A 24,443-nucleotide genomic window follows, 5' to 3' on the forward strand; every position below is an offset into this window, starting at 1 on the left:
GTAAGCATATCTGAGAGGCTAAACTACTGCTGAAACGACTATTTTTTTCGCAGCACTATTTATATAGACTTCTACTGCAATTACAGCGTGCAGCGCCACCTGTTGGCAATTTTTTAATAAAACATATTTCCAAGTTCCTGTATACGATTTTTATGGGTTTCACAATAAACATACCGTTTATTTTATTCCAATATCGTCCTTTATTTTCGAGATATTTAATTTTGAGATCAGGGAGTCCTTTGCTGGACACCCCGTATAAGCATTTCTTCAACTTTACCAGACTTTCATAAAACTTGACACTTTGACAGCATACAAGAGAATCATTGCATTAAAATTTGAAATGCAAATTTTGAAAAATATATGAAATATGAACATTTGAAGCAATTAATTTCTCACTGCGAATGCACAAAAGAGAGCAATTCATAGAGTTCAAAATTTTATAGCAAAATAGATTTACCAAGTTATAAAAACAAATGCCTTTGAATATTATAAAAACTTACAAAGTTATCGACTACCTAACGGGCCGCATTTCAGTTATTTTCGAGTAGGAAGGGGTGGTTAGAAAGATACGAAATTTTACATACGTGAGGACAACGTTGTAGAAAATAATTACAAAATGAAAGCAAAATGGTCATTTATTACTGGAACAATATCAAATGAATGAAGGTTTTAGTAGACTAGAGGCACAATCCTGCAGAGAACTATACAGATATTGGCATACCCGGACGATATCGATATCGTTGTGCGAAGAAAACAGGATGTGGTTGAGGCATTTGTTGCCCTTGAGAGCGCTGCCAGGGAGTTGGGCTTCGCTGTAAACGAAGAAAAAACTAAGTTTTTAGTTGCAAGCACTAGAATACATGATGTGCAGCCGCTTAATATTGGAAACTATACTTTTGAAGGAGTCACCCAGTTTAAATACTTGGGTACGCTTATTACCAGTAAGAATGAGTTTAAAGTTGAAATTGGAAATCGAATTTTGATGGCAAATAGATGCTACTTTGGCTTAAAGAGCCAATTAAAATCTGAGCTCCTTTCCATTAATACAAAAATAAACCTATACAAAACCCTCATAAGACCGATCATTTTATACGGTAGTGAGACATGGGCAATTAATAAAACAGAGGAAAGCAGACTTCTCATTTTGGAAAGAAAGATCCTTCGGTCAATTTTTGGAGCAGTAAAGGAAAATGATGCTTGAAGAAGTTTATATAACTTTGAAGTATACCATAAATACAGACAACCCAACATCTTAAGAGTAATTAAAGCTAACAGAATCAGATGGCTGGGGCACGTATTTAAGCGTGCAGATCTGGACCCGGTTAAAAAACTAACTTTTTCGAGGGTACAAGGAGAAGGGGAAGACCAGCAACAAGGTGGCTAGATAGTGTTGAGAAGGACCTAGAAATTTTGGGAGTGAACAGGTGGAGAAACCTGGCAATGTGTCGTACCGCCTGGAGGAAGCAGACGGAGAAAGTCTTGGCCTGCACCAGGCTGTTGTGCTGATGAAGAAGAAGATTTTAGTATCCTGTTGAGCCACCTGTAGTGAGAATGAACAAGGTGATCAAAGAGAACATTGAGGAGCAACAGTCACGTACGGTGTCCTACGTTATCTAGTTCTACATTTACTGCAAAGGTGGCACTTATTCGATCAAACTCGTATGTCGAACAAACTGCCGTCCAAAGTGATCCCAGACATGCTCAATCTGTGATAAATCAAGAGATCGAGTAGGCACGAAATGGTAATAATGTGCGGAAGACAATTGAAGTCAACTCCTCCACTTCTCCCCCGAATGGTAACAAACCGTTCTCGGTTTTGGTGGGAGATGTGGAGTGACTTTCCAACGCCATCCAACTAAGAAACCCGGAACAACAGCTGACTTGATTGAAATTTTGACAAAATACAGTAACACCATCAAAATCAACATTTGTGTACATAATTAATAATAATGTGGAAGATGAATAAATGTTGGCCTTACACCCGTTGCCTTTTCTGTGTGTTACCGAGCGTTGCCCGGTTAAAAAATGGTTCATATGAGTCCCGCCATGAGCGCCAAAACATGTGACTGCAGCGTGCCACGAAAGTACCGTTAAGCTGTCAGGGTGTTAAGAAGCAATATTAGGGGTGACTATTTTTCGTATAGGATAGCACCTCACTACATCACCCCAGCTGTATGTTCGGTGTGCAGTTGAAAAGTAAATGTGCTATTATGGCGTTCACAACGGGGTCTCCACAAGAGTACACGATTGTCATAATTGATTCTGGATTCGTTCCTAAAGACAATTTGGATCCATTCGATTCACTGTAAAAACGATTCAGAAACGTTCCTGGAAAATAATAGGCAGCTGATATGCCAAATTTCAACCAGTAACATTTCTTACAAAAACCAGGAACGTTTTCCGATACAAGTGAGTAACCTTCCTGAAATGCTGGGAAATATCCCCTGGTAAAGCCAGTCGTGAACCTTCTACAAAAAGTAAATAGGTTTAATGTATTTGATTAGAACCTTCCTGGTTTACCAAGGAAGGTCCAGAGGCATTACCGCGACCATGGCCAAAGCTGCGCGAATAATTGCAAGCAAGAACCAACCATATTTCTTGCCTGCAATTCCAGTCTCGCAAGGCTGCAGCTATCCAGTGACTTATTTGCTCTCATTGGGAGTTCAGTCAATCTGGACGGACCGTGATCAGATTGAAGCCGATGCACCTTATAAACATGCTGAGTCATTCTTTAAACTGGTAGCAAAAAATATCTTTCACACCAGTAAAATGTCTGCATTCGTGCATCTTTTAGCAATTCCGGAAACTTTTTTGCGAAGATACTTGATTTTGCGGGGAAATAGGTGAAAACCTCTGAAATCCCGAAACGTTCCACGGAGATAACCAGTAACGTTTCGGAATTTTTTTACAGTGTTGCAGACAAATTCCGTCGATTACGACACGTCCCCCAAATAAAGGGGATAGTGTGAAACAACTAATCTAGTTTTTGCTTCAGCGACACACCGATAATATTGAGTGGCATGGCATATGATACATGGTAACCCCTAACTTGAAACCACAACACCATGACAGCCTAATAGTACGTTTGTGCCATGCTTCATAATCACATGTGTTGCCACTCATGGCCTCCCAGGTGCCATTTGCAACAGGACAATGCTCGATCACACACAGGAAGGGTATCAGAGAATTTTCTCTTTCCCATTATCACCTTCTCTGACCTTCTGGATCTCTTGATTTGTCACTGATCGAGACTATCTGGAATCGCTTGGAACGGGAAGTTAGACAGCCTACGAGTTTGATCTAATTAGAGTCTTTTTTGCAGTAACTGTGACACGAGATGTTGTAGCACATCATACAAGACTGTTATGCCTCAATGTTTGCCTATATCGCCTCGTATATTTATACTAGAGGTTGCACACAGTTGGGTACTATCACCTCCATTCATTAGGGATTTTTCAGTAATGAATGATCCTTTTTTTTTAGCTTGTAATCACTTTCTTATATCAATATTGTCCTCACTTATGTAAATTCGTTTCCTCCTGACAACTCTTTCTTGGTGTGTCGATTTTTTTAATAGAGTGTATCTAAATATATGTGTGTGTGTGCGTGTGTGTGAGAGAGAGTAGTGTGTAACACATGCTTAACAGTTGGAATAAAAATAATTTAATAGTATCAATTAGTATTCAATCATTTCTTTAGGATTCAATAGAGTCCAATCCTAAGCAGCAAATTTCAATTAGCAAAATATTTTTATAACTAAGAATTCCATGTTTTTAAGTAGATAATGACTCCTCTCCAAACGTACATCGTTTAAAATACAAAAATTTATAAAATCTCTAGTTTTTTCTAATTTAATAAAACTAAATGAACATTTTAAGCATCAAGAAGTTACAATCCATATCCTAACTAATGAATTGGAAGAAGTTTTTTGTAATTACTTCCTAAAACGCATTTTTTAACACGATATTTGTACTCAGTAAGGCTAATTTCTTATTCTTGTTTTGAAGAGAAAAGAAAATAAAACATTCATTTATTTTCCAGCAAAATCTTTTTCCATCCAGAACGCAGAAGATAAAAAGATTCGTGTTTTCATTAAGATAGAATTTTTTGTCTAAATCTAAAATAATAAATGGGATTCATTTTTAATAATGCAAAAGATAATACAAATACGAGCTACTGAAATGAACCTAGCGTTATCAAATGAAAATTAAGAAAGTCGCGAGTGGCAAAAGATTAATTTTTACTTCAGAGCAATTAATCACTATTCAAAGTACAGTCTCTATTTGAATTAACGAGTTTATTTAAATAAATCTTACTAGCTTCTTCAAAAAGCTGTTTTTTTATTCGTAGTTTGTTTTAATCTTAGCTTGATATTATTCAAACTTTGTCTTAAACGTTATGCAAATTGTTTTGTCTATTTCAGTAATAAATTGCACGAGTGGTTCTAATTTATACATTGAAGATTAAAACAACTGTTTTATACAGAACACAATTTCTGCCAGTTCGCATGGGTTGTATGCCTATATATAACCAGCTTAAACCAATATAAATAAGTTTAAAAAATCCATAATCTACAATATACAGGGTGGTTATAATTAAAGTTACCCTGTTTAGACCCTTCTAGTGAACTTTCTACTCATCGGATTTCGATGAAACTTGGAATATAGATTATATAGACCATGGGGTGTAGGATTATGCAATAAAAAAATGAGTTCAAAAATCTACCACCAGGGTAGAAAAGGGCGCATAAATCTGATAAGACGGAGACTGTGTCACAAAATCGATTTTATTTACACAATTTGTTTGATGTGCATTCCATCTGCGTCAATCACGTGTTCAAAACGTGTTATAGCGTGAGCACGAAGGGTTTCCTTATCAACAGCATGAACATGGCGTCTTATGCTGTCCTTTAATTCAGGCACTGTCCGTATGCTTCCACCATAGAACCGATCTTTCAGGAAGCTCCACAACCAGAAGTCACACGGATTTAGGTCCGGCGATCGCGGGGGCCAAGCTGTAGAAAAATGCCTAGAAATTGTCCTGTCATCACCGAAATGCATACGAAGCAGTGCCCTTACTGGACGATCAATGTGAGGGGGTGCACCATCTTGCATAAAGACAGTTGAGTCCGAACACGCTCGTTGTTGCAAAGCAGGAATGACTTGCTGCTCAAGAAGTGCGCAATATCGAGGACCTGTGACGGAACACCTTTTAGGAACTTGGTGGGGTCTCCTCGATGAAATAGGGACCAAGGATGAAATCACCGTTGAAACCACACCATACGGTAATGTAATCGGGTGCAGTGACTATTCATACACAACATTGTGGTTGCCGGATGTTTTACGTGTGTAGAGCGCCCCCTATCGTCGATTTTTGAACTATTTTTTATTGCATAATCCTGCTCCCCATGGTCTATATAATATACATTCTAAGTTTCATCGAAACCCGATGCGTAGAACGGTCAATAGAGGGGTCTAAACAGGGTAACTTTAATTATAACCACCCTGTATATAAATGGCTGTACTTGTGTGCGTGTTCGTTCCTTATACAAATCCACAAAATACGTTGGATCTATGCCAGATTTTGCACAGAAGTCCTTTGAGGCTCAGGAATTCACATAAGGGATTTTTCACCCATACACTCTTTTTAGGGCGTTTTTAACCAGAAAACATGTGAAACGGAATGTTTACACCTATTAATAACAATGACTGAGTTTCTGGAATTTAAAACCAAATTCAAAGAGGTCTAAATTTCATTTTGAGTCATAAAATTCCTCTTTTCTACACTTAAACGGGAAAATTCACACTATTTTTTCTTTTAGCTCAAGCTTGATTGTTGAACATGAGACACTTGACACTTTTGGACACTTGACAACTTTTATTTTTGAGGAAGAGCGTTCAACGCAGGGTAATGCAGCTAATAAGCTAAATAAAAAATATGGGATAAAAGTAGTAGTGATAGCTAAAGAAATGAAATTTGGCGTCAGTAACGACCGTGACTGCGACAGGAAGGTCCGGGTTCGAATCCCGGCTCAGGCATGGACGTACTTTCTCTCTCCTGTCCTTTCTTTGTGTGAATGTGTTGTTGCGTTGTGAAAGGTTGCCTACCCTATAAACGGGTTCTTATAGCATGTGTGTACTGTAGAAGTCGGACTTCACACTAAATTACGGAAAAGTGAAGCAGCGCACCCCAAATTGCCAGTCTAGTGGTTTGGCATACGATAACAACAACAACGACTAGATAAACAAGTAGAATGGCGTTAGTATTTTTCATTACGTATGATTGCAAATCGGTCCATTACTCTGAAAAACGCATTGCTAAGCTTTTGCCACTTGCTTTAATCATTTCGCAATTAACAGAATTTATTACATCCATTTTTATCATTTGCTTTTTGAAAATTAAATCTTATTGAGCATTAAGTTAACGCATTGTTAATATCTGCGCCAATTAAGAAGAAATGGAAGTTTTCCATAGAAAGTGATTAAAACCGAAAGGAAGTAATTATCTAATAGAAATGGAGCTCAATACAAATCCTTTGGGAACACTTTAAGATTCGAGAGCATTACAGGGAAACATTTACTCAATTGTTAAGATCACATTTTTAATATATTAGAGTGCTTTCACCGTAATTTTCATTTCTTGTTTTCTGTTTCTAAATATGACGGCGTGAAAGTAAATTGCAAAAATACGAGCAGGGACTTTTAAAACGAAAACCTCAACTTAATTATACTAAGGTTTTATTGTTTCGGAACAACAGGATGATAAAAGTCCATTTTTCTTCAACTAAATTGCATTTATGATCGTTAATTAACTAATAATTAGTTGTTGGTATAATGTTCAAGGGTTTTTGAATAATAAACTGTATTGTTGTACGCGATGTGAAAAACTGCTTTAATTAAATTGTGCTATTAATATAGCAACATTTTCCCGTAATGTTTGACGAATGAATATTTCTCACGATTAGAAAATGAAACTACAGTGAAGTCCCGTTACAACGAACTTCAAGGGACAGAAAATTTTGCTCGTTCTAACGTAAATTTCGTTGTAATAGAGTTCAAGCAATGTAATGGAAATTAAATGGGGACTGAAAGTTTATTTCGTTGAAACGGATATTTCGTTGCATATATATATATATATATATATATATATATATATATATATATATATATATATATATATATATATATATATATATATATATATATATATATATATATATATATATATATATATATATATATATATATATATATATATATATATATATATATATATATATATATATATATATATATAAGCCCAGTAGTTTAGAATGTTATTAAGTACTACTAAATAACTACAAGTTTTATAATCGATACACACGAAGACAAATCATAAATTCAAAAGCAGAATAGACGGATCAATAGTCGGGGCCCATCATTCCTTTTTGAACAATCAAGAAACCCCGTAAAATTTGGATGGGCCCGACTGTTGTTTCTTCTGAATGTATGATTTGTCTTATGTGTGTATCGATTACAAAACTATTTCAATGGTGTAGTTATTCAGTAGTACTTAATAACGTTCTAAACTACTGAACTTATATTTTTTCCTTTTTAGTTTTTTTGGTTTTTACGCAGTCAGGATTTTCGTTTTTATTAAATAATAATTTTTTATTTTACACTTTTTAGTTAATTTTCATTGGCTTAATTATGATGATGAAAAGACGGCAAATTTCGCAATTTTGCCATTTCATTGAGAGAGTTTATATCGTTAGGATTATTAAGTAACTTCCGGTGGTCTAAATTACTGATTGTTAGTCCCTCTAGGGACCTAACTCGGCTTAAAGCTACATATGCTTGACCTTTAGCAAAAATGCTCGAACTTAAGTCCAACCACAGTTATATAAACAGCCTATATACCTCATGATGACGCAAGCTCGGAACCGTCGTCAAACAAATCTTTCTCGCAAAACTAAAAAAGCCCGTCAAGAACGTCACTTTACGAAACTCAATCCCCTGAATCACGACAGAAACAAATGCAACCTGTTACAGATGAAAATCGAATTAGTAGACTTAGTAAACAAAAAATTCAGGCAGTGAAAACGCTACGTGCATGTGGCGTGCGACACGATCCCGAACTGAGAATATGGAGACTGGTTGTTGATATGGCGCATTTTGATTACTGTCATGCGTTTTGTAGCACTCCCAAAGTTAAGACAAATCGATTGACATAAGAATCATCAAAATTGGTCACGGTGTTTAGCCTCTACGAAGCCACATAGGAACAAACATACATACATAGACCCATAAACACATTACCCTCCTTTGCGCAGTCAGGTAATCATAAACACATTACCCTTCTTTGCGCAGTCGGTTAAAAAAAAAAAAAAGAAGAGAAAGTATCATGCTTCTGTCACAAGCGCTCTAAGTATTTTTGTCCTGTTCGAACACAATATTAAAATACATTTTGCCATTTTTTTATTTTGTCCAACGCACTTCAGCAGCGAAAGTTTTGTAAATAGAGTTTCAATATTACTCAGAAGACTAAATAATAAAGCAAATACATCTTGCTTCCTTCATAACTCTAGGCAAGAAAAAATGTCAACACTAGAACACAAGTCCATTGTTTTTCTGAAATATGAAGCTTAAGCATAAAATAAGGATTTTACTTTCTCAAAAAAAAAAAAAAAAAAAATCGTTTATATCTTTGTTTTTAGTTCAAAATATATGAAGGACACGATGGCTTACCCTCTTAAAGTGATTTAGTTGCACTTTTGGTATCGAACACATAAAAGCCATGATAGAAAGTTTTACGTAGCCAGAAGGAAAAATAAAGTTAATCTTATCTTTAAAAATAACATATTGAGCTTAAAACATTGAAAGCCTTTCGCTGAACATTGCTGGTACTCGAATTTTTTTTCTGCCATGTGCTTTCTTCTTTTTGTCCCATTTTATCAGGTTAAATTCAATATTTTATACCCATATTCGCGATTTATTAAGTCATTTTTTGCAAAAAAAAAAAAAAAAAAGAAAGAAAAGAAAAGAAAAAAAAAGAAAAAAAAAAGAAAAAAAAAAAGGTTCGGCGCTTTTAAAAATGGAATCCAAGAAAAATTTTATGTTTCGATTCTTTTTGAACTAAGAGCTTTAAAATTAAGTTAAATGGAGACCCAACGAGTTTTGGTTTAAATCTGAAGTTTGAAAAGTATAGGAAGCTCAAGCAATCGAAGAATATTCTCCAGAAATACATTTCTTTAAAAGATTTTCAAATAATCTTGTGAGAAAATGAAGGAATATTTTTCAGCGAATAAGAGATTAAAGTAAAAATTAGTAAAATTGTCTTATAAAACTTGTGCTTAAAGATAACGCATTAGTGTCAGTACTAATATATGTTCAATTGTTTAAATATTTATTATTAAACTTGAATTTCTCTTATGATTTAAACTCCTAAATTTTTAAATTCTGAATTTATGGTTTGTGTCATAAACATCCTCATGGCGATTAAAGAAAAACTTTCCATGTCATTTTGAGTGAAAATATACAAATGCCATTATTTAAGCTTCGGTCGTAAAACTGACTGCCAAAATAAAAAATAGAGTTTCGTTCCTTTATCGAAATAAATAACTTTTCTGAAAAAAAGACGTTTCTAAATTTTAATAGCTAATATAAAAGTTTTAAACTTTGTTTTGAATAATTGACGCATCATAAACGAGAAACTACTTTATCTTGAAAAATCTATTTTTTAAATACCATTAGAAGGACGGTATGAAATATTAAGATACTAGTCAACCCGTGCGGAACTCCACACTCTGCTTTCAATCGCTTCATGTGTGGTATTTCTCTCTTTGAAAATTTCAAAGAAGAACATTATGAAGAAGAATCTAAAAAAGTAAACGGATTTAAGTAAACGGAAAAAATAAACGCACAAAAGAAGGCATGTAATTTGAAGACATCAGCGACAAAACCTCGTTAAACACAATGTTGTGATAGTGAAATCATCGCTCACTTTTTGGTTGTACGTATTTTCAATGCAAACATAAATATCATTAAAAGTGTGAGTAAGTGACCCGTTAAAAAAGGGAGTAATTGTGCATGTGTAAAAACGAGTTGTGGAAAATACAATCCTGCCTATGTGAGCCTCTGACGAAGAAAAAAGAGACATAAAAGAGATAAGTATTGGCACGGATTCGAACTGGCGCCATTCTGATTATCCTGACACTCCAACCAACCGAGCAACTTCGCCTTCGTTTTGGAATGCTATGTATTGAAGCAATGTGTTAAAAAAAACAGCAAAAAAGCTTTTTGCCAAAAAAAAAAAAAGACCATGCGTCTATGTTTGTCATTAGCCAGCATGATACGCTTTAAAATCGTTCTTAAAACATGGTCTTTGATTAAGGAATGAGGAAGATCTCGCGTAGCGATTGAAACAAACATTCTAGAGAAATAATAAATTAGATTGAAAGTAATTGTTTTTATTTTTGAAATTTCATGCAATTTCCCATAGCAGGTTGCTTTAACCGTTACGGTTTGAATGGTAGCACATGTTTTTCTTTTAATCAAACACTTAAAATTTAAAACTATAACCAGTTAAACTGAATCCGTTTTAGAAGTGTAAATTTTCAAACCTAGACAAAATGCATTTTTTTTTTCGCCGAAAGCAAAAACGGATTTCTCCCTTTTGAAGTTGATAATAAATTTAAGGTTTTACATTGTATTCGAATAAATAGTTAAAGGTTTACTGGGTGAGACTCGTAATCTCAATTTGGCATAGTAGTTTTTAATTTATACAAAAGGTCGAACACACAAATCTACATTTCAGCATACAATGAAAAGTTTTTCTGCGCAAAAAGGATTCTCTTGAGGTCTGAATTTTTAAATTCAATATACATTTTTTTAATGCTTACATTATGCTTAGTAATCTGAACGGAGACAAAGCTCAAAAAAAGAAAAAACACCCTTCAATTAATAGTCAATTTATCTGAATAATAACTGTAGCCTGCATAAAGGAGTCGAAACGCCAAGGATCATTCCTGTCGCATTTATGTTATTGCCTTACGTGTGTTATCTGTTGTGTGTTATGAGTATTGTGAGGCTCTGAGAAGTTGAGCTCCGACTCTGACACTGTTTACCTCTGTTTCGGTAAATAGGGAGGGTTTATTGGCGCTAAATTGAGTTGAGAAACTTTCTTAGTAGTTTTTCAAAAATATTCCAACAAAAATTCGAGCCAATAACGCGTCTGTTTTTCCCTAATCTCCCCTAAAACAGATAAACAAAGTCAAGGTCACAGCTCAACTAACTAGAGCTGCACTATGCATGTAATGCGTAACGTTAACCTAAATTAGTTATAAGGGCGGACCCGAAGTTCAGCTCATTTATAGCCGAACACTCTACCAAAAAAGACTTATCAATGAAACCGAACAACTAAGCCTAATGCTTTTGAGCTTTATTAAAATTAAAAAAAAAGAAAGAAAGAAAGGGAAAAAAAAGATTTAATTGTGATTTTTTTTTTTGCCGAAAGCGGTGCAAAAAATTGGAAAAATTTATTAGAATTTTGCATTTAAAAAATCTGCATAAGAACTACAGGCTGCATCAAGGGTATGCAAGAGCAAAGGGCGTTTTCGAGAAATTGATTTTTCGACTGTAGGTCTATCTTTTGTCATTAGTCGGCCCAATAAGCTTTAAAATGAGGGAGAATTTCTTCAAGAAATAAGAACGATCTCGCATACCGACAGAAAAATAATCCACAGAAATAATATATCAGATAAGATATTGAAGAGAAGTGTTTTCATTTTTGAAATTTTATACAATTTGTTTTCGCAGGCTGCTTGAACCGTTATGGCTTAGATGGCAACACGTGTTCATGATTTAACCGAACGGTTAAAATACAAAATCAGTTGAACGATGTTCGTTTTTTAAGCTCAGCTTTTCGAATGTAGTAAAAATGTGACTGGTTATTTGTTTTTTGCCGAAAGAAGAAAAAGCAATGATATTTTACCCATCCGTTAGTAATTTTAATGTTTTAGTTCGTATTCCAATAAATATTCATAGGTTAACTAAATGAAAACCGTAATTTCAATTTGGGGTGGTTATTTTTGTATTTGTCTAAAGGGTCAAAAACTCATTAGAAAATCTATATTTCAGTATACGATTATTTTTCTGAACAAAAATTATTCCATTGAAGTCTGAAATTTTAAACCTGATACTTACATTTTCGCTTACATCACGGCTTCGTTTTCTGACTAATTTCAATCTCCCGCGTTTCTTGACCCATTCCTATCTCATTTTTTTATTCCCTCACTTGTGTTACTTATTGTTTACAAGTGTTCATGTAATGTATGATATTTGTCTAATTTTTTTGATGCAGATCATCCGGGCTGGGCCCGAACATTCTTTCCTCTGGCTACCAGTCGAACGCTCTGCCAACCGAACTATTCTGCTCTGCCGATCACAGTTCAAGTTAATCTTATAAATTTATTTCAAAGCCTCAGTCCGGTGCTTTATAAAACAGGGTTTCTTTTTTGTCCAGAAAAAACACTTTTTAGACTGTGGATCTATTTTTCGTCATTAGCCTGCACGATAAGATTTAAAATGAGGGGTAAATCAAAGAAATCGATCAAGAATTGAGGAAGATCTTGCGTAGGAACAAAAACAGGCTACAGAAATAACATATACGGATTATTATTTATAAAACCAGTACTCTGTTGTGTGTACACATGCTAAGGCCACTTCGCACGGTTTAAGTTTAAAATTATCTCTGTATTTCATATGTCTTTAACCAGAGAAGTAAACATACATATTACGCAGTATGATCTAAAAAAAAATAATAATAACCGAACAATTTTGTGATAGAATAAAATAAGTATGTTAATACATTTTAAAGTTGATGTTTATTCAAAATTGGATCCATTTAACTCAATACAACGTTTTGAACGGTCAACCAATTTATCCATAGACTTTTTAAATTCGGTTTTGGAAACGTTCTTTAGCACCTGTGCCACGCTACTTGAAAGGCTGAAACATCATCGTAAAAAGCTCCTTTCACTGCACTGTAAAAACGATTCAGAAACGTTCCTGGAAAATAATAGGCAGTTGATGTGCCCAATTTCTTCCAGTGACATATCTTGAAAAAATGAGGAACGCTTTCCACTAAAAACCAGTAACCTTTCTGAAATTAACCTTGAAACTTTATGAAGAAGTACGAGATCTGCCCTGTTAAAGCCAATCATGTCTCTATAACCTTCTAGAAAAATTAAGCAAGTTTAGTGTAATTGATTAGAAACTTCCTAATTTACCAAGAAGGCTCCATAAAAATCAGAGCGCCCACGGCCAAAGCTATGCAAGAAGGAACCAAGCATATCTCTTGCCTGCAACTCCTGCCTTGCAAGGACTTCAGCTATCCTTTGACATTTTCGCTCGCATTGGGAGCTTAGTCAATCTGGACAGGCCGTAGGCAACCTTACGCCGATACACTTAATAAACACGCTCATTCATTCTTTAAACTGATTGCTAAAAATATTTTCCACAACAATGAAAAGTCTGCACGCGTGCAACTTGTAGCGATTCAGGAAACTTTTTTGTGATAATACTTGTTTTTACGGGGAAATAGGCGAAAACGTGTGAAATCCCGAGACGTTCCACGGAAATAACCAGTAACATTTCGGAATTTTTTTACAGTGTGCAGTTTTCAATTTCAGGAACAAAAAATAAATTTGTGTCCTCAATCACTCCCCGTGTTCGGCAGAACTCTCATCGTGTGACTGTTTTATGGTCCCAAAACAGAAAACTGCAATGAAATGAGCTGTTTACAAAGATGTTCCAGCCATTCAAGCAGCCGTTGACACAGGGGTTAAAGAGCATCCCCAAAACCAAATTTAAAAGTTTATGGATAAATTGGTTGATCGTTCAAAACATTGTATTGAGTTAAATAGATGTTATTTTGGATAAATATTAGCTTTAAAACATATTACCGAGCTTATTTTATTCTATTACTAAAACGTTCGGTTATTTTTAGATTACTCTTTGTAGAACGGTCAAAACAACATCAGATATTTTTGTAACAAACATTTCGCATTACATGTCTTTAAAATGTTATCAGAACAGTTACCGTTGACCTTCAATCTTGAAGTAAAGGGTGTCCCAAAATTAACGCAAGATTTGAATTTGCCATCATTTTTTTCATAAATTGTTGGCAGCCATGAAAAAAGAACAATTTGACAGTTGAGAGTTTAGGGTTAGTAAAAATGGGGTGTTATTGTACCATACAGCTAGAGAGAGAGTGAAACATTTCAATTACTGCATGAGGCATTTCCTGGTCGCGTACTTTCTCATTTCGGTGTTCAGAATTGGCACCCTAGATCATGTGATTTAACATTTTTAAATTTCTTCCTATGGGGTTAATTGAATTCAAAGGTCTATGTCAACAAGCCCACAACCACCCGTGCATTACCGTGTTGCGATACCGAGCGCCAATAACAGTAACTGCTTGACCAGCCTCAACTTTCATTATTTTTGAAACAATTGTTCAAAAATGAAAGCGCGTTATTGTATCGTATAACGCTCCATTTTTTTAAACCCTAACCTCTCAGCTATCAATTGTTTTTTTTTTTTTCAGAGATGCCAACACTATTTTGCACAAATGGCAACAAAATCAAATCTTGCGTTAATTTTGGGACACCCTTTACCCCCCCCCCCCCCATTCTCGGATATTCTACTATTCCTCAAAATTCTATCTGTACTTATGCAGGTATTTCATCCTAATTACGAAACTAATTTTTCCTAGTCAGGAAAGTGTTCCACTTAAACACGTAACTCTTTGATTTTACCCGTTCTTATACCATGCTTCGATAAAACATGTTTTAACGTTTTACTTCGGTGTTGCTCATTAGCAAGTTTTTCTCTAAAAGAACCTTCTTGAATATTGGGAATTATCCGAGGTGTTTAGTAACAGCTCAATCCAGATTTTGATATTTTACATTAGACACAAAAATCATTTCACGCTTTGCTTACGAAAGTTTTCCAAAATAATTAATTTTTGTTAAAATAACCTTTGGTGCAAGACTTAATTTTTTTTCTTTTTAAAATCAACAGTATTGAGTAATTATTTACATTTAAAAATAATTTGAATTCTGCTAGTTTTGAAATAAATGGGTCTTTTATACATTTGAACGAAGCGTGATATTTTGACAGTTGAAATTTTAACTCTAACTCCAGTGCACTAATCCTAACTCCAGTATATAGCGTTGACCACTTTTTCGTTTCTTCATTCTCCAAAAATTAGTCTTACCTAAAACAGTTAAGTTACCGGATTCAGTTCAGCCTTGTCAAACTAAAGCATTTCTCTGCATGGCAATTATTACCAAAAATGTTATCAAATTATCATGGTATGGCGAGATTTTTATTGTTGGTGACATCAGGAGCGTTACTCGATCAGTAAATTGGCTGTTACATATATGAGGATTCTTTCGGAGTATTTAGAGTTGGGAGGCGAGTTTATAAATGATTTTGTAGACTTACGGATAACCTTTTTACTATTTCTTAAGACGGGAAATAGGATACAATATAGCCAGTGTCAATTCATCGAATTTAAGTAAAGACCTATTTAAGCCTCCTGCCTAAACTGTAATATTACTTAGAACAGATGTAACTGTAATAGATTCTAATACTTTTGTAAGTGTTGGTAAACAAAAAAAAAAAAACTAGTAGGCATTTTTTAAGTTTGTTTTTTCATGTTTTCCTGCTAATGTATGGTTTAACCATTTCATATTTTCCCCCCTTCCATTAAGTTAGAATAATTCCATATCATCCGATGTTTTAATTAATTATTTTTAAATCCTGTTTATGATCAAATATGTTCTTCGAATGAACATCTTCACTGTAAAAACGATTCAGAAACATTCCTGAAAAATAATGGGCAGTTGATGTGCCCAATTTCTTCCAGTAACATATCTTGGAAAAACCAGTAACGCTTTCCGCTAAAAGTCAGTAAACTTTCTGAAATTAACCTTGAAACTTAATGAAGACGTGCGAAATCTGCCCTGTTAAAGCCAGTCATGTCTCTAGAACCTTCTAGACAAATTAAGTAGGTTCAGTATAATTGATTAGAACCTTCCTACTTTACCAAAAAGGCTCCATAAATATCAGAGCGACCACGTCTAAAGCTATGCAAGATGGAACCAAGCATATCTATTGCCTGACAATTCCCGCCTTGCAAAGCTGTAGTTATCCATTGACATTTTCGCTCTCATTGGGAACTTAGTCAGTGTGGACAGGCCGTAAGCAACTTTAGGCCGATACACTTAATAAACACGCTCATTGAATCTTTAAACTGGTTGCTAAAAACATTTTCCCCAACAGTGACAGGTCTGCACGTGTGCAACTTGTAGCGATTCAGGAAACTTTTTTGTGATGATACTTGTTTTTACGGGGAAATAGGTGAAAACGTGTAAAATCCCGAGACGTTCCACGGAAATAGCCAGTAATGTTTCGGAACTTTTTTACAGTGTTGTTTGAGAATGACATTTTTTCAAAATTACACACGAGAAAACTTGATGCTACTAAAGAAGTTAACTTCATTAATAAAGTTGTGTAACTTAAACTTCTGGAGCTGTACTAGGTAACTAAATTACCAAGCAACGACTCTAAAATTGTAAATAGAGATTCACGAGATAGTTGATATTCGTTAAACATTTTTTGTCTTCCTTTTTTAAAGATTTGTTTTAGTTGCATTTTTAGAGCTTCTAGAGTAACATCCCCAGTAAATGGCAGGTCACCAGTGTTTGGCACATCCAACAAAAGTATCCTAAAATAAGATTTGTACCCGATCTTTTAATAGTAGAAGTCTATACACCAACTGAATGTACATTTACATTAAAGATTATAACTTCAGTTCATGTTACTAATTGGTAGCAATGCATAGGAAAGAAAAACAAATGTGGCTCGCGTCAAATCAGCCATTTTTGTTGCAAAACTTCTTCTCTGGCCTAAGGGAAGCATGCGCATCAACCTATTAAAATCTGACTTAAAACATATCTTACATTTTGGCTGTCAAAAGTTTGTTTAGTTGAAAGGTGTTAGTTTAAGTGGGTAGAAGTATATTTTTGTTCCTTTTTGGATTTTTGAAGTAATGATGGATGCAATTTCCTGGTACTTCAGTTTTGCAAATCTCCAGTAATTGGCACATAAGCCTATATTCACTAATCTGTTGTGCAATATGTAACTATTTTGATTTATGATACTTTTGCATCAACAATATTATATGGGTTCTACTATTGATTTGAATCCAATAGAATATACTGCTAAAATTTTAAGAGAAACAATAAAAATATGTTTGGCCATCAGTCAGATATTGCGCCTGTAGAGAATCGTTTTATTTTTTATGGTCTTTTAGAATCATCAGGTTAATGTTCCTTTTTCTGTGGAAACAGCTATAATTCGTAAAATCAAAACTGCATACCGACAAATAAAACAGCAATAATCTCAATGTTTTTTCTATGTTTATTTTAACACGGAGAACACTCCAAATTTACTTTTATTTCTCTAAAAATACTTTTTCAACATCAAGATGTATGATTTAACATTAATTCATGTAAAATAACCTACTTTAAATTAACATTAATGATGCTTCTTATGATGATGAAATTTGTATGTATTCTAAAAGTGAAAAATAAAGTGATTTTCCAGTTCTATTAACATGTGCCAATTACTGGATCACAAGGTGTCATACACTGGGGTATCAGGTGCCAATTACTGGTGATTTCGGTAACTTTTTATACATATATTTTTATAAAAATATCAATTCAAATATTTTTGCTTTCAGTGAATTAAGTAGATGCATAGATGTGCATTCTTTGACACAAAAATATTTTCAGGTGAGTATTTTTTTCTAAGCAATGAAAACTGAGGTAAATTTAAGGACAAACTCTTAAAGTGCCAATTACTGGGGGTCGTTACCCTATTTCGAAAAATGGCCGGTCCTCTAAATGTTTCTAAAGATAGCCTTCAAACGTGTTTTTAAGAGGCCAATTTCGAAAATTCCCAGGGTTGAGAACCTCGAACCTCTTCAACACGCAACAGTACCAAAGCGTGTCTAAAACTGCGTTTTATGAGTTACAATTTCGAAATATTTCCAGGGGACTTCTTTCCCCAACCCTCCCTCTCCCTAACATACCGGAGATAACATTTGTGCTTTTAACATTTCAATTTCGAAAAAGAAACGTGGGAGCTCGCCTGAACCTCTTCTCCCCCTACATTACCAAAGCTCACCTAAAGTGCACTTTTAAGATTACAAATTTGAAAAGTGTCTGTGGTAAAAGCCCAAGGACCCCGCTCCCCCCATCATGGAGTGAATAGTGTACTCAGAATTAGGGTCATATTGTCAATACGTAGAACTGGTAGTGACTTCCTAGTAAACCAAAAACCTAAACCTCATTACCTTTCCCTGTGTTTGAGATACGTTTGAAATAATTAAGGGGACATCAATTTCATGTACAGTCATAGAAAAAAAAAACGAAACACTCGATCGTATTCAAAGACTATTGACACTACAGACACGTGAGAGGTGTCATTGTTTCAGGAATAAAAAGTTCTACAAACTTATGTTAAAAAATTGTTGTTAAGGGGTCGTCTTCATATTAAAACGAGCATCAACTTCAAATTTTTCAATGAGAACCCCCTTTTTTTATCACATATTTGCGATCAGCATCCTTTTTTAACTTTGTATGCAAAGTTTTGTTTAATTCGATCCAGCCGTTACTTCAGAATCGAGTTTTGATAAATTCCTCTCGTAATATTAAAACGTATTTTGATGTTTTTACTCATAACACAAAAACTAGATTAGGCACGGCAAAGATTTCTTTTTTATATCAAAATATGAATCTACCCAATAATAAAAACGCCCTTTACAACATCTAAAATGTAATTTTAGTTTTTTTATGAATTATTTTAATACTTTTTGAAAAAAATATGATCTGAAACCATATTAAATTTTAACAGAAAAACAATCTAGAAGAGCTTTTGTGCGGGAATCCAAAATTTGAGCTCAAAATATTCAGTAGTTTTTGCACTATGCTTAAAACTTCATTTTTTCTTACTTTAGGGGACCGTATACTTTTTAAAACAGAAATTATGAAAGTTGATTTCTTCGTAAAAAAAGAAAAAAAAAATGTTCAACAAAATAAGCAAACCAATTATAACGTGGTTTTTCTACATTAGAGTTACGTCTATGAATTTTTTAAATGCATAAATTCATTCGTTGTCTCAGCAGAAAAACAACACAATATTGCAACCGTCAGTTTTTTGTGGATATCATTCAAACGTCAATGTGTAAATAATGCGAAACACTACTTCATTGTTTAATAAAAGAATATTTTACAGCAATTTTTTAATTAAAAGAGACACTTAAAATACTTCTGTTTTTTTTTTTTTTTTTTTATCTTGCAATAGACAGTGTAGAATTAATGGCTCTTCCCGGTAATAATTTGCTAAAAGGAAAAATTATTGCCTTGTCTAAATCGGGAAAAAGCACTCGAAAAATAGCCGACAGTGAAGTTTCGCCTTTAGCAGTATCCAGATGGGTCAATAGGTAATATTTGCTCTTAGATAAGTTTACTGGTTTTTAGGAATTATTATTATTTTTTTTTGTAAAGTATTTGAATAATTTTCAATGTGGTAGGAGAGGAAATTTTAGTGGCAGTAGAGGACCGCGTGCTTTGAGCCTCATTCTGCACGAAAGTAGTAGTTGTAGCTAATTGTGAACTTTTTTAACAAAACATTAATTTACGTGTTATATTAAGTTGAGTTTTTGTCTATTCTTAATTATAATTTAAATACTTTTTTTTTCTATTTATTTTCTCGGTCATTGTCCGTGCATTTCACATTAAAACTATTCTCGCAAGACAAAGATAAAATTTCAACTTTTTTTTTTAATAACGTGGAAAAATATCGACCAAAAAAAAAAGAGTTGTAAAAAATTATTGTTATCAACTACTAGATGCCTATCTTATTAAATGCATGTGTTTCAGAATCCAATATCTGAATATTCGGCTCCACCTTTATGACACTGGCACTCTAATTCAACTTTCTGGTCCTATTCTTTAAGCAAACAACGGGCCACATGGACCTGCTGCGAGGGCTGAATGTGGCCCGCGTCTCCACTGTGGTCTGGTTATCCCACGCGATGGCTGCAGAGCGTACTAATAATGAGCACAACAGCCCTGCACCGAACATCTGGATTAACCGAGCAATGAAGCAGGTGTCATGTCATTGAAGCCGAGAGTGCCTAAAAACTGGTGGATGAAGAAAATTTATCTCACCAGTGAGATGCCGTAAACATACAGCAAATAAATTTACTTTACCTACCAGTTTATTCGCACTCTTAGCTTCAATGAGGTAACTTCTGCATCCCGCACGATTAGTTTCGATTCCAGTCTGCGAAATCCGTAGCAAGGACGAAATTGTAGTCTCTGGATAGATTAAACTCGTCTGTCCCGGGTTAAGGCTCCTATATAAGGGGAGCTGACTTATCCGACATTTTGGTTCCAAAATTATCGGGCGAAAAAAATAAACATTTGTACAAAAGCCTCATTGCAGAAAACTGGTGTCCAAACTTTAGGTGTGTTGCCCGATTGATGTTTGATTATTTTATTCTGTGGATGAATACAATTTAATGAATACAAATTAAAAACAAATAAGGTATGAAAATGAGGTTTATTACCGTAAACATTTCCCGATACATTTTAGCTGAATTTGTAAACGAAGTTATCTTTCAAAATTTACCTAAAGTGACATTTTACTCAACTTATCATCAATTATTTTACGACTTAGCAACCAGCGAATATTATGAAGTATTTATAAATACTAGAAACGAGGTTGGATCCAATTCTGTCTTGGAACCAAAATGTCGGATAAGTCAGCCTGTCTTTTTCAAGGGGCTCTATCCCGGGTATACTTCATGTAGTATTGCTATAGCTGCGCCAGCCTATAGCTTCACACTATAGGAGATGTTCGTTTGCAAGTATATAGTACGCGATACAAAATCAAATAATACTAAGCTTTGTTTGCATCTGCTAAGTTACAAAATCGGAGAAATGACAAGAAGTCTGATTTCGGTTCACCTTGGTTTAAGCTAAAACAACTTTTGACTTTTTAAATCACGGGTTGGACCATGTCGAAACTTGTTGCTAGAAATAGCATTGGGAAATTACTTTCCTAAATTGTTTTTGAGAGTCATTACATGTTTAACTTAAACCGCCAATTGTGTTATGCTTTTTTAATATTACCACGCATTATGATCTTCCGCATCAAATTTGGATTTGAAACAAATTCTCTTTTTTTTATTACAAAAAAGCCGCTAAAACAATTACCGTGTTTGTCCACTGTGTTAATTTATATAATCAAATTTTTACCAAATAAAGTTCGAGTATGAACAGTTTGCTTATTAACGGGTATTTATATTCTTCTGTTTCTGTTTTATTTTTCAGATTGATGCTTCGTTCATTTTATGTGTATAGAGCAAATTTTCACGGAATAAATAAACCTTGCTTCTCTCGTGTCTCCAATCTATTTAATGCAGCAACTTCCCACGTTGTGCGGTACATTTTTTATATTTTTGTGTGCGATGGCTCAAACTTCTGCCAATGTTCTGCGAAATTAAAAACGCGCAATTCCATTTGACATCAAAAGACTTTCTATTCATTCCAAAATAAACCTGTAACATAGGTGCAATACATTTATCAAACACATTCGCATCATGATTCTAGGTATAAGGTTTGATATTTACATTTCTTTGAGGCTAATTTGCTGAATGATTATATAAGCAATCTAATAGGCTCATATTAGAAAAGGCAAAAAGTTCCATTAATTTTAATTTGTCCTTATTCGATTTACTAAACAACGATCTATACGATAGACCAGACAAACCCGGTCCGTCATTCTTAGGTTAATCCTGATAGACAAAAATCTGTAAATATTTTAACTTTTTTTTCAAAAAAAAAAGTTTTCGACCGTAAATCGCTTTTTGGCGCAACATTATCGGCCCAAAAAGTTTCGAATTACGGAAAAAGAGAGAATTTCAAAAGATCATGAATTGAGCTGGATAATCTCGATCTTTTCTTTGTTTACATTCCGTTACTTGATAAGCCGTGACCTTGAAAGAAGCGTTTTCAATGTGGTGACGGTCCCTAAAACGTTTTTCGTTAACAACTCCTATTCTACTGCACGGAATGCAGTGAAATTTCCTACCCTGGCTGTATTTTGCGGTTTAAACATAATTATGTAGTAAAAAATAGGGGTTCCCGTTTGAAAATCAAGAGTTGGTGCTCGTTTTGCTTTGTATATGGTCCCTCATCAAAATTTTACCAAAGTAGTTTTAAAGAAGACTTTAAACCAAGTCGGATGACACCTTTCTTTCCTTTCTAGCATGTATAATGGCCGAATAATTAAAAGTGTTTCTTTTTTTTTTCTATGACTGTACCAATTTACTTTCTTGACCTCGCGAAGGCCCTGCACATATGCGTCTAGGACGAGTTATGTAAAACGCGTTCATAATTTTTATTTGTCTTTTGTAAATAAGCTAACGTAAAATTTCGTTATAACACAAATGTAGTTGTTTCTGAAAGTTGAATGAATTTCATGTTTGCATAGAATATTAAAAATGTTTTTCCTGTTTTATTTATTTATTTATTCATTTTTTTGTTGCCTTTGTTGGGGGGGAGGGGGGTTGACACCCCAAATTTTAACATCCCGGGTGTCATCCGTGTTAGGTAGGCATGTATATTTACATGTATACAGGGTTTTAACCCGCAAGACCTTTAATTTCGCAACCGTTAGTCCTATATGTATACTTCAAATTGCAAAAATGTTCAAAATCAGATGCAGAGTTAAGATATTGAAAGTTTGAAGCAAAAATAAAAACGAGGCGAAAAATACAAAATTTAACTTATTATACGGGCCCTAGGTCCCCTAACAAATATTTAGAGAAATAATCTCCATTAACAACTATTAATGACACAAAAAAACTTGACATTTGTGCGACCAAAACTCAAGAAGATATTCCAGTTTTAAGTTTTAAGGGACCATACAGAAGATAAGATCGAAACTTATCGTCCTTTCAGAAGAATGACAAGTCGTCAAAGTAAGAAAAACAAAGTATGAATAATTTTCATTGCTATTCAAAAACAAATGCAAATGTTATGCCGTAATACGCAAAAACGCACTGCAAAACTTCAAACAAAACTTCAAACAACTACTCTTTACACACATATAATTTTAAACACTTGTTAATCGATATATTTTCCCCCAAAAGGTGTTATCGACGGCAAGTGAAGAGTGGTGTAAGTCAGAAAACGCTGCGTTTCATATCTCGGTGAATATGGATCGTACTAATTTCAACCTTTTTGTGTTGGAATTAGTTTTCAATGGAGATTATTTCCCTAAATATAAGTTAGGGGACCTTGGCCCCGAATAAAAAGTTAAATTTTGTATTTTTTGACTTCTTTTTATTTTTACTTCAAACTTTCAATATCTTAACAATGCATCTGATTTTGAACATTTTTGCATTTGGAAGTATTCATCTAGGACTAACGGTTGCGAAAATAAAGGTCTTGCAGGTTAAAACGGAAGACCCTGTATATAAAACCTTCCTTTACATATACGAACCGGACTAATGGTGCGATGCCAATCCTAGATGTAGTAGAGTGTTCTCCAGCTAGATGGCTCAAGTAGAGACCTTCACAAACCAATTGTGCAAGTGGCATCAGTGTAGTTGATAACGTCTGATTGTAGTGTTGGTTTTCTCAGGTGTTGTTGCCTTCCTCCTGCGAATTCATTATGGCAAATTTGAAAGCACAAAATGCAAGCTTGAGATTTTGCTTCCTGCTTAAAGAGTCGGCAATGGAATAGCTTACCAAATGCTTCAACAAGCTTTCAAGGACAATACAATGAACCGTACACAAGTTTTCGAGTGGTTTGGGCGCTTTAAACGTGGTAGCATGAGTGTTGAAGATCATTCTCGTTCTGAGCGCCCTTCAAAGCCTCGAAATGATGAAAACGTTGAAAAAATCTGCCAAAAAATCAACGAGAGTCGTCGCTTTACGATTGACAAAACTTTAGGAGAAACAAGAGTGAGTTGGTGCTCACGCGGGCGATCAGAAGAATGGTTCCTTCACCATGATAACGCTCCCGTACACTCAGCCTTCACTATTAACCGCTACTTGGCCTCTCAGGGGTGGCCAGTCGTTCCTCGACCCCCGTATTCACCAGACCTAGCCCCTTGTGATCTTTTTCTGATCCCGAGGATGAAAAAAATTCTGAAATCGAAGTGTTTTGATAATGTAGAGGCAGTAAAAACTGCTTCGCAACGGGCACTGAACATGGTCAAAGCTAAAGAGTTCTAGAGGAGCTTCTAACAGTGGAAAAAAAGAATTAACAAGTGTATTTCATCGAAGGGTGAACACTTTGAAAGAGACAAAAGAA

This window comes from Uloborus diversus, chromosome 3, assembly GCF_026930045.1.
Source record: "Uloborus diversus isolate 005 chromosome 3, Udiv.v.3.1, whole genome shotgun sequence".
Lineage (NCBI taxonomy): Eukaryota > Metazoa > Arthropoda > Arachnida > Araneae > Uloboridae > Uloborus > Uloborus diversus.